The sequence below is a fragment of the Neoarius graeffei genome, chromosome 19 (genome assembly GCF_027579695.1).
Source record: "Neoarius graeffei isolate fNeoGra1 chromosome 19, fNeoGra1.pri, whole genome shotgun sequence".
Lineage (NCBI taxonomy): Eukaryota > Metazoa > Chordata > Actinopteri > Siluriformes > Ariidae > Neoarius > Neoarius graeffei.
Genome location: NC_083587.1, coordinates 838,217 through 854,207, shown reverse-complemented (window position 1 = coordinate 854,207; position 15,991 = coordinate 838,217). Strand labels below are relative to the sequence as shown.

The 15,991-nt window shown below is 46.1% G+C and overlaps 1 protein-coding gene and 3 non-coding genes across 4 annotated transcripts in view; 2 read left to right on the top strand and 2 right to left on the bottom strand.

Moving 5' to 3' along the window:
- The window catches only part of LOC132867784 (histone H3-like), a 1,068,851-nt gene that overhangs the window by 883,925 nt on the left and 168,935 nt on the right, over positions 1 to 15,991 (bottom strand). The window lies entirely within an intron of this gene.
- Positions 5,468 to 5,539, top strand: trnae-uuc (transfer RNA glutamic acid (anticodon UUC)). The gene has a single exon. It is a non-coding gene; the product is annotated as a tRNA-Glu (tRNA).
- On the top strand, positions 8,730 to 8,803 carry trnai-aau (transfer RNA isoleucine (anticodon AAU)). The gene has a single exon. It is a non-coding gene; the product is annotated as a tRNA-Ile (tRNA).
- On the bottom strand, positions 10,126 to 10,197 carry trnaq-cug (transfer RNA glutamine (anticodon CUG)). The gene has a single exon. It is a non-coding gene; the product is annotated as a tRNA-Gln (tRNA).

Genomic DNA, 15,991 nt, shown 5'->3' with positions numbered 1-15,991 from the left:
ACGGCCCTCAGATGTTCGAGGTGCCTCTGCCAGTCATTACTATAGATGATAATATCATCCAGATAGGCAGCCGCATAAGTGGTGTGAGGGCAGAGGACTCTGTCCATCAGCCGCTGAAACGTAGCGGGCACCCCAAACAGCCCAAACGGAAGGGTGACGAACTGGTGTAAACCAAACGGTGTGGAAAAGGCCGTTTTCTCTCGGGATAGTGGAGTCAAGGGGATCTGCCAATATCCCTTCATCAAATCCAGTGTTGAATAAAAGTGAGCAGTGCCGAGTCGATCGAGCAACTCATCAATACGTGGCATCAGGTACGCATCAAATTTAGACACCGCATTGACTTTTCTATCGTCCACACAGAACCGGACCGACCCGTCGGCCTTGGGTACCAAGACCACCGGGCTGCTCCAGTCACTGTGGGACTCCTCGACAATGCCCATTTCGAGCATGGTCTCCAGTTCTTCCCGAACCACCTTTTTTTTGTGTTCAGGTAACCTGTAAGGGCAGCTACGCACTACTATCCCCAGGGGTGTCTCTATGTGGTGCTCTATGAGGTTGGTGCGACCGGGCAGGGGCGAGAACACATCCGAAAACTCGGTCTGCAACTGGGCGACCTCCGTGAGTTGGGTCGGGGAGAGGTGGTCTCCACAGGGGACCAGAGAGGTGCGTGATGCCAATGCCCTCTTTTGAACCTCCGGTCCCAGCTCCGCCTTCTCCGGAACCACCGACACCAACACCACGGGGACCTCCTCATTCCAGAGTTTAAGCAGGTTGAGGTGGTAAATTTGTAGCGCCCCAACCCTGTCCGTTCGCCTCACCTCATAGTCGACGTCCCCGACTCGCCGTGTGACCTCAAAGGACCCTTGCCACTTGGCGATCAATTTGGAGCTTGAAGTGGGCAACAGTACGAGTACTTTATCTCCCTGGGTGAACTCCCTAAGGTGCGTACCCTTGTTGTACAGGCGGGCTTGCCGTTCCTGGGCCTGCCGCAAATTCTCCTGAGTAAGGTGGGTGAGCGTGTGGAGTTTTGCGTGCAGGTCCATAACATATTGAATTTTGTTCTTGCTTTGTGAAGGTCCCTCCTCCCAATTTTCCCACAGCATGTCTAGGATGCCGTGCAGCTTGCGCCCATATAATAATTCGCACGGGGAGAACCCCGTGGAGGCTTGGGGAACCTCTTGCACTGAGAACAACAAGGGTTCGAGCCACTTATCCCAATCACATGCGTCCTCACTTACGAATTTTTTAATGATATTTTTGAGGGTATGATTGAACCGTTCCACTAAACCGTCTGTTTGTGGGTGATACACACTGGTGCGGATCGGCTTAATCCCCAGTAACCCATACAGTTCGCGCAGTGTCCGTGACATGAATGTAGTGCCTTGATCAGTCAGAATCTCTTTTGGGATTCCGACTCGGGAGATAACACAGAAGAGTGCCTCTGCAATACTGCGTGCTGAGATATTGCGCAGAGGCACTGCTTCCGGGTATCGCGTTGCCTAGTCCACCAGAACTAATATAAAGCGGTACCCTCGTGCTGACCGATCTAATGGCCCGACGAGATCCATCCCAATTCTCTCAAATGGGGTCTCGATCAATGGAAGAGGGCGCAAAGGCGCTTTTGGAATGGCCACTGGATTTACTAACTGGCATTCGCGGCATGCCGTACACCACCTACGAACATCGCCGCGAATCCCCGGCGAATAGAATCGGGCCATTATTCGGGCTAGTGTCTTATCCCGCCCTAAGTGTCCAGCCATGGGATTAAAGTGAGCCACCCGGAATACCAATTCCCGGCGGCTCTTCAGAATCAAAAGCTGCATGACTCGCTCTTTAGTTTGAGTGTCCTGCGTCATTCAGTATAACCTATCCTTCATAATTGCGAAGTAGGGAAGGATGGGGTGGCATTCGGCTGGAGCGTTTGACCATCAATTACTCTCACTTGGTCAAACGCATGTCGCAGAGTCTCGTCTCGCAATTGTTCTAATGGGAAATCCGCGAGGGATTCCCCAATAGAGAGAGGAGGAGCCGGTGGCTCCTCACTCTGATGCGGAGATGACGTAGACGGCTCTGTGACAGCTGCTCCCGCCAAAGCGACACCAGGACCTCCCCCTGGCAAATGGCAGGACCCACTCTTTACTAAGCATGTCATTAACCCCCGAAATCCCGGCCAATCAGTCCCCAAAATTAAAGCGTGGGTAAGGCGAGGATTAACCGCTGCCTTCACTATAAATTTTTCCCCTCTGAAAAAGATGTGGACCGACACCAAAGGGTAGCTGTGAACATCCCCATGCACACACAACACCTTCACCCCCTGTGCTCCCCCCAGTGCCTCGTTTTGCACCAGGCTTTGGCGAATTGAGGTCTGATTACAACCCGAATCCACCAACGCCTGATATGTAGCCCCTTGGATACTCACCGGTATGCGATATGCTCTGGCCCGATCGAGGGCGGCCTCTGGTGCATCGGGGATCCGTACCACCGTGCCCACTTCCATTGCCATGCATTGTTGTTGAAGGTGGCCCGGCTCCCCGCAGCGCCAGCAAACCGGCCCGGGCTTTCCCTCTGCACCGATGTTCTGGGGCTCACTCACCTGAGGGGGGGAGAGACAGACACAGAAGGGAGAAACGGGAGGGCGCCGCAGGTGCGGCAGGCCGGCTGGGGTGGTGCCAGCCCCCGTCTCCACAGTGGGGGAATGGGGCGAGGATGGGACACAGAAGGAGGGGGAGAGAGAGAGAGAAAAGAGGAGAGAAGAGTAGACGCCATTTGCTGTCCTGCTGCCGAAACAGCCGCCAAATGATCCTCCGCCAGCTCGACTGCCTGATCCAGCGACGCCGGGCGGTGGCACTGGACCCACTCGGCGGTTCCTGCGGGTAAGCGAGCGATGAAATGTTACAGCACCACCTGGTCGATGATTCCCTCGGCGTCGCGGTTGTCGGCCCTCAGCCACCACCAGCAGGTGTCCTGGAGCTGCTGGCCGAACGCGAACGGCCGGCCGACTTCCTCCAAGTGCAGAGCGCAGAAGCCCTGGCGCTGTTGCTCTGGAGTGCGCCCCACGCGCTGGAGGATGGCCCGGCAGAGGTCCGCGTAGGCCAACCGGCGGTCGGCGGGGAGCTGTAGCGTGGCCAGCTGTGCCTCTCCCATTAGGAGGGGGAGGAGGCGCGGCACGCGCTGCTCCATCGGCCACCCCGAGGCTTCTGCGACCTGTTCAAATAGCGTGATGAACGCCTCGGGGTCATCCTGCGGGCCCATCTTGGTGATGGTGAGGGGAGACAGGCCCGCGGCTGGAGCGCTGGTGGACCCTGCCGACGCGAGGAGGTGCCAGAACGCCTCGCGATCTTCCTGCTGGGCCAGCACCAGGGCTTCGAAGCGCCGCTCTTGTTCCTTCCGGAGGGTGACAAGCGCCTGGTGCTGGCTTTGCTGGGCCGTGGCGAGGGCGTGGACCAGGTCGGCGAACAGGGAGGACTCCATGGGGCTGATCGGTTGGTGCTCCACTCTGGATCCCAGGTTTCAGTGCCACTGTAATGGTTCACTACATGTGGGTGGAGGACAGAGGACGGCAGGACAGAGATCAGGTGTAACAGAGGCTTTATTGTCACACTTTTCAGTCTAACAATCTATATGGTTTCAACGCACAGAGACACACACACACACCAGTGTCTCGTCCAGGGATGAGCTCCTCTGCTCTCGCTCTCCCTCCTTAAATAGGGCGCGGTCACTGGGAAGACACATACAAACAGGTTAATTGCCATCAGGTGTAGTGAATCTGCCACTTACCTTCCCTGACTCCACCCTCCTGTCACAGAACGGTGCTTGACCATGCCCCCGCTGCCACAATCATTGAATTTTCAGTTTCACTGAGTCACTCTTCATCTCTGAGTTTGTCCATGGATTGCAACTGTTAGCATGGCTTGTGAGGGACAGCAAAATGAGAAAGGATCACCACTGCTTGAAACCTCACGTCCGCTTGGGGCACGATGATTGGTGCATGCGACCTCAGATCAGACACTTCTCGCATTGCTGCTTGGTTCTCTCTTTCCCCATACAGCACTTTGTACAAGACTCGTTGTTCACACTGATGAAGCTTCTGCTCAGAGTCTGACCATGGGCTGTGACCAGCAACCCTTTGAGAGAGGGAAAATTTTCTTACAGATAACATCTCCACTCAGTTCTGCATCACTCTTACAGTGGTGCTTGGAACTTTGTGAACCCTTTAGAATTTTCTATATTTCTGCATAAATATGACCTAAAACATCATCAAATTTTCACACAAGTCCTAAAAGTAGATAAAGAGAACCCAGTTAAAGAAATGAGACAAAAATATTATACTTGGTCATTTACTGTATTTATTGAGGAAAATGATCCAGTATTAGATATCTGTCAGTGGCAAAAGTATGACAACCTTTGCTTTCAGTATCTGGTGTGACCCCCTTGTGCAGCAATAACAGCAACTACACGTTTCTGGTAACTGTTGATCAGTCCTGCACACTGGTTTGGAGGAATTTTAGCCCATTCCTCCATACAGAACAGCTTCAACTCTGGGAAGTTGGTGGGTTTCCTCACATGAACTGCTCGCTTCAGGTCCTTCCACAACATTTCCATTGGATTAAGGTCAGGACTTTGACTTGGCCATTCCAAAACATTAACTTTATTCTTTAAACATTCTTTGGTAGAACGACTTGTGTGTTTAAGGTCATTGTCTTGCTGCATGACCCACCTTCTCTTGAGATTCAGTTCATGGACATATGTCCTGACATTTTCCTTTAGAAATCGCTGGCATAATTCAGAATTCATTGTTCCCTCAATGATGGCAAGCCATGCTGGCCCAGATGCAGCAAAACAGGCTCAAACCATGATACTACCACCACCATGTTTCACAGATGGGATAAGGTTATTAGGCTGGAATGCAGTGTTTTCCTTTCTCCAAACATAACGCTTCTCATTTAAACCAAAAAGTTCTATTTTGGTCTCATCCATCCACAGAACATTTTTCCAATAGCCTTCTGGCTTGTCCATGTGATCTTTAGCAAACTGCAGATGAGCAGCAATGTTCTTTTTGGAGATCGGTGGCTTTCTCCTTGCAACCCTGCTATGCACACCATTGTTGATCAGTGTTCTCCTGATGGTGGACTCATGAACATTAGCCAATGTGAGAGAGGCCTTCAGTTGCTTAGGAGTTACCCTGGGGTCCTTTGTGACCTCGCTGACTATTACACACCTTGCTCTTGGACTGATCTTTGTTGTTTGACCACTCCTGGGGAGAGTAACAATGGTCTTGAATTTCCTCCATTTGTACACAGTCTGTCTGACTGTGGATTGATGGAGTCCAAACTATTTAGAGATGGTTTTGTAATCTTTTCCAGCCTGACTAAATAAAATAAAAAATAACAGCTACTTTTCTGGAAAATGCCTGAGTTCTCACCAATGGCCTAAGCACTTCAAAGGTGGCCTTTACGTGCCAAGGCTGTCCCATATGGTCTAGTGGTCAGGATCCCTGGTTTTCCCCCAGGTGGCCTGGGTTCGACTCCCGGTATGGGAATGTGTCTTTGTTGTGTCACTTGAGTTGCAAGTCACATGACCTTGAGTGAAATCTTCATTCAATAGGCTCTTGCTTTCATGAGTCCTTTTAGTGTCATGATGGGACAAGAAGTCTCATGACAGTGCAGAAGATTCCAGGATTCACTCTTGGTTTACTCAGCTTAGCTCTCTCTTACCCCATCTAAGATCCTGGGCCTGGCTTTTTGTTAACTCTAACAAAGGCTGTACTCTGAATCTGACCACAGCAGCCGGTGTTCAGCGTGACAGCTATTTTTTTAACACCATGGGCTCAAACCTGTACAGAGAGAAAGGGTAAGGGTCTGGGTTTTCACTACACCAGGCCAAATGGGTGCCAGTGCATCCAGCTGTTCTTCCAACATCTGATGTAGAGGTGGCTACCATGCCCATAACCATAGTAACCCTTTCACAGTACAGTTTGAACACACCAATCTCTGTACTCGACGCCAAGTTCTATCTCTGCCCATTCTTCTGAATCCCTGTAACGGTATTGGACAGAGACGATACCAGATACCAAATACAGTGACGTCACAACTGCTTTAAACCAGTAGTGGCACCGAAATTCTGTGTCTCTGGCGGTGGATTTCCTCTCTGGGGGTGGATTTCACACGTGAAAGAGAAGCCGTGCATTGGCACTACAGAAGGACAGAGAACGAAGAACCAGCTATTGATACCGGACTTTAGCCAAAGTTCAATGTATTTGACCTTTGCAGAGTTGTAATAATAATTGAACTGGTTAGTTACTGCAGCCCACACAGTGTTTCAAAGAGAAAAGGCGACCGGATTCCTTTTCCCTTTTTCAATGCCGACGAATAAGAAACAAGATTCCTTCTAGATTATCAGACAGCCAATGGGACACCGAGGATCTTCAGCTGACGAGCTGTAAGGAACAAAACCGTCTTCATCCTGGATCTGCATCCCGCGCTATCTTCGGAGAAGGCACACTTCAATTACTAACAAGAGTGATCACCTAAGTGAGGCTAGCATCTGGGCAAAATGTGTTACTTTTTACTTGCAGTTAGTTAATAGTGTTCTTTATTTGAATTCATTTATGATTTAAATGTACACATTTTGATTCACATGAAAGTCGGTCTTAGACCACGTGTTTGATTTACTTTATTTACGATCTGTATTTAGTTATTTTGTGCATGCGTTCTCTCTCTCTCTCTCTCTTTTTAACTCCCTCCATCGTACTTCACTCCTCAACATTGGGATTTGAGTAGAATTTGGGTTTAAGGCCGAGCCAAGACTAGTTTGAACTACAGATTCCTTTGTTCAATTTCGCATGCCCTTTCTGTGCTGACCATCCACCTTTTGGGCACGGCTGCATTCCATTCGCATTCCACACACGCACACACTCACACCCACCCACAAACACGTGGTTTCCCTATCACATTTTTAACATCCACTCACCCCTACACTGCAAACATGGATATAGCTTATTACTTCTGATCACCATTAGTGCCTTAGTTATCATTATATACATTACTGATTCTTATTTGTACATATTGTATCACCAGTTATATTGAACTATTCCTTGGCTGATATCGTTGCTATATCCAATCAGTGTTAGTTCGCTAATTCATGTCAGCTATTTCAATAAATGGTATCTTTGGAATAAACTCATATATATATATTCATTGGCTCATATATATATATATATATATATATATATATATATATATATATACACATGATAAAAGGGTCAGTTGACACCACCAGCTTACACCATGAAGGCAGGCTTCAACTTGCACTGAAAAGAACCCCAGTGCATTTCAGGTCCAATGCATTAATCCCTGAGCGGTTGCCAAAATGGAGCAAAGTCAAGGCTGAAAGTGTCATTCCTTGTCTTGGGGCTTTTTTGTTACTATTATTTTTATTCGTGGTGAATAAGAGAAGAGAAGATACAAAGAAGAAGACCATCTGTCTGTGATTTTGTCACAAATGATACCCTAAAAATGTCTACGACTATATGGGCTAGTGTGTCCTCCCTTGCTGTCTCCTGTAGTCCACTATCATCTCCTTAGTTTTACTGATGTTGAGAGAGAGGTTGTTGTCCTGGCACCAGCTGACTAACGCCTTCACTTCCTCTCTGCATGCTGTCTCATCGTTGTCTGTAAGGAGGCCCAAGATGGTTGTGCCATCAGTAAACTTGTTGATGATGTTGGCGCTGTATTTAGCAGTACAGTCGTGGGCGAACAAGGAGTACATGAGGGGACTGAGCACACAGCCCAGTGGTGCACCTGTGTCCAGGATCAGTGAGGAGGAAGTGTGGCTACCGATTATCACCACCTGTCCGATTATCTGCCTGTCAGAAAGTCAAAGATCCATCTGCAAATGTTCATCTGCTGATGAAATCATGAAATATTTTGTCATGATTGCATTTTCTCTGCTCATACCAAGGCAGTTTTACTTATTAAGTGCAACTTTGCACCTAAATGCTTTCAAGATCTTGCAACCTGATTTGATTTTGGTTGCTGGTCACAGCCCATCGTCAGACTGTGAGCAGAAGCTTTTTTTGAAGAAGCTCATTTGGGTGATAACAGATAGCGTGATTATAAAATTTTTAACATCGAGTCTGTTTTGTTGATGTTATAAACTGTTCATTGATGGAAACTTGAGTGCAAAACTGTTCATGACAACTGCAGTCCGAATGTTAGCCAGTCAACTGTAGTCCTCAGCCATAAAAGCATCTCTGTACCGCCCATTTCCATCCTTTATTGGATGTGTTGTTTTCAGGACAGGAAGAAGCCTTTCCCTCGGTGATCTTCAAGGCTCCAGTCTTTTAAAACTACCTAATTTCCTGACATGGGATCCTTGGCCTGCTTCTCTTTCTTTTGACGCATGTTTCAGGAAGCAGATGTTGCTTTATTGTTCAGTAAGAGCAATTGGGTCGAGGTTGGCGAGAAGTGGTTCTTCAGAGCACATGGTGGCTTTTGGACCACCATGTTGAAGGGAAGTAGGTGTGCATCCTTCTTTCACATTATTAAAGCTATCCATGCTGACTTTGCTCAGCAGATAGAATACGTTTTTCAGACTGGATGTTGGGATTTTCATCCCCCTGTGTAAATATGTGAGTGGGTTGAACTGAGGGCTTCAAAACAATAAAGAGAAAAGACAACTGTTCAAGGGGAAAGTCACCACCTCAGCAGCCATTACATTTTTTTTTGCTTGGCCAGTTAGCTCAGTTGGTTAGAGTGTGGTGCTAATAACACCAAGGTCACAGGTTCAATCCCTATACTGGCCAGTTCCCTTCAAGTCCTGTTGTTTTCAGGACAGGGGAAGCCTTTTTCTGTTGAGGGAAATGTTGTCCAAAACAAGAGATTCTCTGGTTGTTTCGCAAAATGTCAATCAATTCTTTGTATCTGGATGTGCCATTGGAATACAGTAACTCAACTGGTTGCAGGACGGAGGAAATTCAAATACACACGAGATTGCCTCAAAGAGAAGCACTTATGAATCTCTTAAAAATCAGTGCTCCTTTTTCAATTCATCTAATTGTGCTTCATTTTGAAAGTAACTTTAATTTCATAAACTCTAAAAGGTATCTTTAGTTGCTTGAATCACTCAAAACCACTCCAAAACATAGCAATTACCAAAGGATCCAGGAAGGTAGTAGCCATTGTTAGGGTATGATAGACAGATAGATGGTCTTTTTCTTTGTATTTTCTCTTCTCTTATTCACCACTAAATAATACAGTCATTAGCTGACTGCTTTTCCAGAAAGTCCATAGTGAGAATTCACCAGTTGACCACTATTTCATTCTGAGGGGACTGACTCAGGTGTTTTTCATTTAAAGTCCACAGGATCTGATCAGAACTTGAGCTTGTTCGCAGCCCAGCCCACACAATCCAATGTGGCAACAGAGGGTACAATGGATGGTTCATCACACCATGTGAGTTAAACATTGATGGGCAGTTATCACTCTGAATTGGTTCTAGGGGCACAGCCAATTACGCTTTCCATCCATCCATCCATTATTTGTAACCACTTATCTTGTACAGGGTCGCAAGCAAGGTGGGGCCTATCTCAGCTGACTATGGGCGAGAGGCAGGGCACACCCTGGACAAGTCACCAGATCATCACAGGGCTAACACATAAAGACAAACAACCATTCACACCTACAGTCAATTTAGACCCACCAATTAACCTAACCTGCACGTCTTCAGGGGAAAACAGAGCACCCAGAGGAAACCCACACAGGCACAGGGAGAACATGCATACTCCACACAGAAAGGCCCCCATCAGCCACTGGGCTCAAACCCAGAACATGCTGGCTGTGAGGCGACAGCGTTAACCACTACACCACCGTGCCACCGCCAACTGTTCTAATGCTCCCCGAGCCACCATGTTGCTCCCAAATCCAGACCTATAGTGCCCAATATCATTGAAGCTGTGATGGTACTGGAATAAACCTCAGATCCAAAATTGCAGAAGTGGACCATACCTATCTTGAAGAGAACTTGTTCCATGTTGATGGAAACAAAGGGTTTGGGATATGCAAGCTTGCTCAAAAGTAGCCTTCAGATGAAATATATTATTTCAAGAGGTGCAAACAACAGCTTCAGAGGTTCCACTGAGAGTTGAACTCAGACCACTGGATTCAGAATCCAGAGTGCTAACCATTACACCATGGAACCAAGACAGCTACAAGATTGTTTTTACCATCAAATTACTGCCATATAACTGACCTCACTCTGGCAAATAATTTAGCACCCACTCGGTCAAAGGTGTACACAAACCACCAATCCCAATACTGAATCAGGGACCTTCAGTCTAACGCTCTCCCTACTGAGCTATTTCAGCATGCCCTACAGGGTTGAACTCATGGCTTCTTCCATGCAGTCGGATACAGCCTTTGGCCCTTGTGAAATGTATACAGCAAGCAGAAATTTGTTTTTGAGATCACCTTCCATTATATTACATTATAGGCATTAAGCAGATGCACAACACCAACTCATCAGACTTGGAGGTAGACCGCCGGATTCAAGCTGCCACCAAAGCCTTTGGTGCTTTACAAAAGCAACTATGGTCTCGCCATGACATCAAGAGAACCAGCAAGTTGAAAGTATACAACGCCGCAGTCTTATCACCTCTGCTTTATGCCAACGAATGTATGACACTCTACGGTAAACACTTCAAGTATCTGACCAGGCTACAACTGCGACACCTGCATCAAATCCTCAAAATAAGATGGCAGGACAAGGTCCCCGATGTAGAAGTCCTCAGGCGAGCCAAAACAGTAAGCGTGGAAACCCTTATCACAGCCTCCCAACTTCGTTGAACTGGACACGTCTGGCGCACGCTTGATACGCGACTACCCGAAGCCGTTTTCTACAGAGAACTGAGCCTAGGAAAGAGGCTGACAGAAACAAGGAGGACAGAAACTGAGGTACAAAGACGTTTGGAAGAGGAACATGAAGAATGCCATCATTATCGATCAGACGTGGGAAAGGGATGCCTAGGTTAGAGCAACATAGCGAAGCAAAGTTAAAAGCTCAGTGTTTGAAATTGAAGTCAAGCATCAAAGGGAGTATAGGAGAGCTCACGAAACTAGACATTCCATAGCACCTCAACCGGCCATTCATGCCACCACTGCAGACGACTCTGTCGCTCTGGTGCGGGCCTCCCAACCCATCTGCGTTTCTGTGCATCCTAATGAAGCAGGCATCATCGCTAGCAATGGACAGTCAACAAAGGGTTGCGGACAACTGGCACCATTGGTGGGGCCCCTTTGGCTATTCTGTCATAAGAGCAGGGCTGCCTGAGATTGATGACCCAGGACTAAGCGTGCAATGGTTGACAGAAATGATTGAGTAATCCTGACAAGTCCATCGTGCACTTGTGCAATGAGCTAAGACTGTTGCATGATGCAAACACCGGTGAGGCATTCCCAAATCCAGTTGTACGGGTGGATGTTTTCAAACGGGACATGGATCGTCGCCGATGAGGCATTCGTGAAACTTATGTTGAAAAGTCCAACATGAGAAGACTGATGGCAAACGACAGGGGGGGATGAAGTGCTAGGAACCTGTCTCTATCGCTGTAACGGTCCCTATACGTGGCTCAAATTGACATGGGACAGAAAAAGAAAAGAAACTGGAAACACCTGGATTTGTCTGGACTGAAATGGGCTGACACATTTTTACTACTAATTTGCTTCCTCTTGTTTAGCAAGCCAGCCATGCTTCTGCTGCATCCTTGTGTGTACTCTCAATTAATGGGATCTTGGAAATTTTGGTGTTAGAAGAAATCTGCTTGCCCCTCTCTGCTAAACACATGCAATCGCAAATTTCAAAAACCTCTGGACAAAGCCTTTCTCTCATCAAATTTGACACACAAACACTGGCTTAAGAGTCCAGTATCTCATCGACGAGGCCACTGCGACATAGGCCTTGACCTCAAATGACCAGCATCAATAGCACTAACACTCATGTGAAGGGGAAACAAAAGCCATCTTTCTATTTGGGGCATGAAGCCCCTATTAGCCCCCATTCTATTAGTTATCTGCATGAACGCAGGTTCATGTCACCTTCGCATTTTTCACAAAATCTTTATGGCTTTACTGATTTTACTGCTTTCAACAAGGGCTGTAACTTCATTGTCTTGGTATGTGTTTCAAGTTAGCGAGTAGGACCTGTGATTCCCAGGAGAGACACTACACTGTGTCCACTATCATAACTAGCAAGAAAATCTTGTGTTTATTTCTCCATGATTTATGACTATTACAATGATTCCATTCACTGTATTCTACTAGAAAGAAGGCATCCAAAAAAAAAAACAGGTTCATGGTGACTTATTATTTACAGGCCCCAGGGCCATATTCTGAGTTTCTTTCTGAATTTGCAGATTTTATCTCAGATCTGGTTAATTACTTAGACAAAACTTTAGTTGTCGGAAATTTTAATATTCACTTCGATAACCCAGAAGACCCTTTGAAAACAGCGTTTGTGTCCATTTTAGATTCAGTAGGGATTAATCAGAATGTCATAGGACCGACCCATAATGGTCGTCACACCCTCGATCTAATACTAACATTCGGGTTAAATGTAGAAAATATAGTTATACTTCCACAGTCTGAAGTTATCTCAGATCATTATCTCATCTCATTCAAAATATGTCTGAGTAATAATATATGCACCTCACCACGCTACTGTATTAAACGTACATTCACGTCAACTACTGCACAGAGCTTTATAAATGATCTCCCAGAGGTATCAACTTTGATTGGGTCACTGTCAGCCCCTGTAGAACTTCATCAGGCAACTGAATGCTTAGAGTCAACGTTCCACCATACTTGACCTCATTATCCGCCATAAGCTAATGTAGCTCCTCTTAAAAGGAAAATGTTCAGAGACAAAAAATTAGCACCCTGGTATAATGAAGACACTCACACTTTAAAACAGACCACTTGAAAATTGGAACGTAAATGGGGTCAAACAAAATTGGTAGCTTTCAAATTAGTGTGGAAGGAGAGCTTCCTGAAGTATAGAAAAGCTCTTAGTGCTGCTAGATCAACTTATCTCCCCTCCCTAATAGAAGATAACAAAAATAATCCTAGATTCCTGTTTAATACTGTAGCAAAATTAACCAGGAATAAGTCCACTATAGACACGTGCATACCTGTAGTATGTACTAGCAACGACTTCATGAATTTCTTCAATGTCAAAATTGAGAATATCCGACAAAAAACTCAAACTACTTATTTAAGGTCAGACAATGTAAGTGACCCTGTAGTTAACTGATAGAACTGTATCAGATCAGCAATTAGAATGTTTTACTCCCCTTAGAGAAATTGAATTACTTTCATTAATCTCTGCATCAAAAGCCTCAACTTGTGTACTAGATCCCTTGCCTATGTAACAGTGTCAAGAAGGGGCACACTACTTTAAGCAATTGTATGAACGACAGAGACGTGAGTTCCGTGTCAAAGCATATACAATCTTTTATTTTTTTCTTTAATCAACACAATCTTAAAATACAGGCAATAAAATCTCTCACACACACACACACACACACACACCAGACAATGGCTTATGGGTGGTGCTGCCCCCTGATGGAGGTGCTCGACAGCAAACCCAATTGTGCTGAGGTAAAACAAAATTAACCAAAACACTGCAAAGCAAAATAAAACACAGCAAACAAAATAATTCACAGCAAACCAGAGAGAATCAAAGCAAACAAATGAAAACACAGCAAACCAAAAGAAAACACACAAAAAGCAATTTAAAAATTACAGCACACACAGACAAGACACACACACAAAAAAACCCCAAAACAAACAGGCTGTAACAACACTAAAGTGTGTGGTAGCTCACAATAGGACACACACTTGCAGCCCTTAGATGAACAAGTAAACGAACACACAAACAAATCATGGGACCAGTGATGCAGCGTAGCGAGCAGGCTCAGCATCATACACCCTGCACCTCAACATGCAAAGCAGCCAAGCGGGCAGCGGAATAAGCAGCTAATTGCAGGGCGCCAGTCACTGTGTGCAAACAGGAGGAACAAGAGGGGAAGAGGACAAAACGGCAATTCTGACCTCTCACAGTTAGATATCACATGGGCCTTAGTGGGAATAAAAATACATTTACTTGACTGCAGCAACTGGCTATCACAACTAGAAGAAATAAAAAGCAAGAGCCTACCGAGTAGCTGGCACACACCACCAAAAAGGAAGCACACGCCGCCGAGGGAGAGACTTCATTTACTGAACCATCTCGTGATGTATGCTGCAAGCCAAGAATAATGTCAACATGCTGCCCCACGAAATGTTCAGTGCACACGCAAGTAAGTTTGGAAACTCACCTGAGCAAAGATCAGTGAGCGCGATTGTTAGGTTTATATAAGTATTATTCTTGACCAAGAAGGCAGTAATTTATTAAAATGGTGACAAAATTAAGGATTAACTTAAGGTTCAGTTAAAAATGACCTTCTGTCTCGGCTGGATATTGTTTGGGAACGTTTTGTTTATTTTGATATGAAATGTGTATTTTTGATCAGAGATGTGTCTGAATGACGCCAAGGTCTGTTTTGATGTCAGATCGACCCACACACACTTTAATGTTGGATGTAATGGTAGCCTTATTGCTGAACAAAGAGTTAAGACTTTATATTTTAGAGCTTTTTAAGATCCTTTATTATTTTGGACTATTGCATATACTATGGCAGTGATTTTAAACTGTTCCTGTGTAGCCTGACCTTCGTCCAGTGGAGAAGAACACTTCTTTGTTAGACCAAACATAGTCTTTGTTTAAAACATTGTCGTAAAAACATCTCGCGCGCTTTGACATGTGTAAATGAAATTGCTGAATTGCTGAAATATTATTTTGCTTATGACTGAAGGTTTCATTCACACACACACATACATATGGAATTAAGATGTGATTTGCTGACCTAGCACATAGACACAGATATCAAAATGATGTCACTCACTCACACCCTCCCATAGAGACACACACACACACCCTTCTCTGAGGTCACATACAAACACACACACACATTTGACAGACACAATAGCCGTTTGGAGAGATTATGATTTGTTATAAAAGGTGTTTGTAATCTTTCATCTTTGGCGAGAATACTGTGAATAAACAGTAGTTAAACCGATCTCTGGTTCTCTGTTTTTTTGCGGTGTTCTGTCCCAGAATTCTGCAGGTGGTACGAGGGCGGGGGTCCCGAGAAATAAGTTGACCGATTGACCTTCTAACTGGGTTGAACCTAACAGCATCGGAGGGGAAAAGATGGAGCACTACTGCTAGGCAGTTAGCAAACAAGCAGCCAGAGCGAGCAGCCAGTGGCAAAATGAATTCCCTCCGAGGCACAAGCAACGAAGATTGTAAAAGCCAGAACCGCTAGCCTTGTATGTTCCTCTCAGCAAAAAAAAAAGAGCATCTGTACAGCCATCCGGCTTTATACAGGTATGGCTAGCAGTCGCCCAATCGTGAGCCCAGGTGAGGCACCGCTGAGGGACCATCACCAAATTACCGTTTCATTCCAACCATGCACAGAGGAGGCGCAGATACAGCGATGGTCACCAAATTAACAGCACTACTGCTACAATCTGCCCCCCCTTTTGCGTCGTCGTCCCGATGACCAAAAAAAAGAACGCCAAACCACCAACTAAAGGTCTTCATTGTTACCTTCCCTTACTGAACTGTTGACAGTTCGCGGCAGCCGGTGGGGATTGGAATGTTTTCCTGCTGTACTGCGCGTTGTTTGCCGCTGACCCCCATTGACTGCTACCGACGAAACGGTGGGACTGAAAAGCTGTAAAACTATAGGGCCATCTGCCACACCGGTGCCAGACATGGCAAGGGTATGATCATTAAGAACCGCTGTGTTGGAATCTAAAACCGTCCCACCAATCAACGGAGGGGGTTCAGGGGCTGCAACAAACAAATCCTCTTCATCAGAGTTCTCCTCATCCTC